The sequence below is a fragment of the Morone saxatilis genome, unplaced genomic scaffold (genome assembly GCF_004916995.1).
Source record: "Morone saxatilis isolate NCDOM2014 unplaced genomic scaffold, NCSU_SB_2.0 Contig17, whole genome shotgun sequence".
Classification (NCBI taxonomy): Eukaryota; Metazoa; Chordata; class Actinopteri; family Moronidae; genus Morone; species Morone saxatilis.
In genome coordinates, this window is record NW_023339729.1 from 28113333 (window position 1) to 28116174 (window position 2842).

A 2842-nucleotide genomic window follows, 5' to 3' on the forward strand; every position below is an offset into this window, starting at 1 on the left:
TTACTATACCATCAGTTTCTGAAAAAATCTCAGTTTATATCTGAATTTCAACTACAGCGTAAATGTTATGTTTGTTAAAGAAGTCTTGTTGCTTAGGTAACAAGAACTTTATGCATCAGTTCATCATTTGGTGAAGTTTTTGGCCATGAATAATACCTAGATGTCAATATAAATTAGCAGTGCATCAAAATCTTTCACTACATTTGTACTACATTTGTTTAAAGTTAATTTATCAAGCCAGGTCGACTGAAGAATCAAAACCAAAAAAGTCATCTAAATAATAATTATTTTCTGAAAATACAATAGATTTTTTTTTTAGCATGATCACTTGCTTCAGGGCATAGTCTCCCCATGGTATTGTTCATGACATCACTGGCATCAAATGTTACCCTAGTCAGGTAAACAAAGTCGAATTCTCTAAAACATAACTGTATCTCCACCAGAATGTTTGGTAGAGTGTAAATAAACCTAGCAGCTAAAGCCAAAGGTTCTCTGCCATTGATCCTGTGGGATTTATCAGGGATAATCTTTGCTAGAAGATCTAATATGCCCTGATTCAGACAGACTGGCTAGACAGCAGCAGAATGAGTTGCAGAGGTCGTGTGTTGAGCTTGTGACCTGAGTTTGAACCCTGGTTGGGAGCACGGCGGCTGTTTGCTTCGTCCTGTAACTGGCTGTGGTGACAGAGGAAGTTGGCAAGAGGAGAAGAGGAAAGAAATTCTCTCTATTAATTAGATCAGGATATTGGACAGGAAGTTGATTAACACTCTCTCACACATGCCCAGTGAGGTTTATAAAGGGAAATGGTGAAGGGAGAGGAGAGGAAGGTGAAAAGAGGGAAGACAGAATCAAATGAGTGGAATGAAAATGATTGGAAAAGCACATCCTTCAAAGGACCAAAACAGACAGATAGCCTGACTTGAACTAACCCAATATGAGACGCTCTTACCCCTTTTAACTAAATGTGAAAACTCCTTTGATTACTCATGCATTGGTTGTCTGGTCAAGGGAAAATGCCTTTGTTGCTCTAAACTCAATATAGCTTCTGAAATTAGGTGAGTCTGAAACACATTAAAACCACATTCATCTATGTCCCATTTTAACAACTTAATGTACTTAGAGTATATCCACATTAGACATCTTAATGTAAATGTGATCTGAGTCAGTGAGTGTGTCTGCACAGATTAAATATTTACCCACCCCATGTCACAGGATGGTGATGATGTTGTTTTATTGTGCTTATGTTTTGCTTGTTTTATATATATATGGTGTTTTTAAGCTTAATTTTATGATTTAAATCATGATTTTATGCATGCTTTAAGTTGGAAAAAGGTTTAGAGTTTTTCTGTTTTTGGTTTGACTTCCTGCCTGACACTCGCTAGACTGATTACTCACCTTTATTAACCTGGAACTTGGTCAGCTCTGACTTTCAATAGACAAGGTAACCAACCAATGGGACACGAGAGCTGACCCACAGAGAACCAATGGCCAGAATTGGACGATACTCCCAGAATAGATTTAGGTTAAAGACAAATGCTGATGATTTTCAGTAGCTTTCTCTTCCGTCCAAGGCAGTGGTTCCCAACCATGCTGGGTCAGGTCATAAAAAAATGACAGCTTTAGACAAAACTGTTTCTAGCTTGGTCTTTTCATTGAATGTGAAGAAAAAAACTAAGATAAAGCTAAAGGCCTATGTTATTTTTCTTCAATTAGGGCGACATCAGAAAATATCCATATGAGTAATTTGTAGAGCATTCCAAGTTAAAATGCTTTGCCATGTGAAACAAGTGAGTTTGCAAACACAAATATACACAAACAATGTAAGAAATTAGATGAAATACACAAGGGTTAATGGCAGTGGCCAATCTGTTGCTGGTTTACAGTATCTAACACCACGAACACACAACATTTTAAGTGCATTAATCAGTGTATCAACGGATCCATCTATACTGCTATGGTTCACAAGACTTATGGCTTCTGAAGTAAAATCAAACTTGGTCTTATTTGTTTTCCATCTAAGCAATCTACAACGCATTCCTTTCATATGCGTCATTTTGGAACAAAGGCCTACTTCAGTGGAAGGCAATTAGCGGCCCGTGGGCCAAATCTGGCCCTCCAACAAAATATTTTGTCCTACTGATGAAAAGCTGAAGTCTTCCCTTTTATTGTTCACATCTACTATAGATAACAATATACATAAAAGGAAATCCCTATAAATATGACCTCATAGGTTCTACTGCTCCAATGTAAAGAGAACTGTGCATGGTGCTACAATGAAGTCTAATAGAATAAAACATAATATATTTCGTAAATAATGGAAAATGGAAAACTTGCACCCGATATTAAAATTGGTTCTTGTGTATGTAACTCTTTCTTACACTATCATATTTGTATTTTTATGCGTGTAAATGAATTGTCTATGTGTAGTTCTATTTGCAGACAAACTTGGAGGCCTTGAGTTGTCCTTGAGGGACGACTAGTGAAGTATTTTGAATTGAATTGAACTGAATTGATGAACTTCAGAACCTCCAGTGTGAAACATTAATTTAATATCCACAGGCGTGTTTTCATTTTTGTTTGATCAGCTGATTATAAGAACGTGTTTGTTACCTTAGAATAAGACCTTTTTATCTACAGAGTACAGGTCCTGATGGAGTCCGCCATGTTTCTACAGTAGCCCAGAACGGACAAACCAAACACTGACTGTAGATTGGGACTTTTGGCTGAGCTGTATTCAGTTTGTTTTGATCTGCAACTTCACCACTAGAGGGCACTAAATGTGCACACTGGCCCTTTAATGCTTTAGATTGATACAAAATAAACCATGGCTACGGTGGCCGAC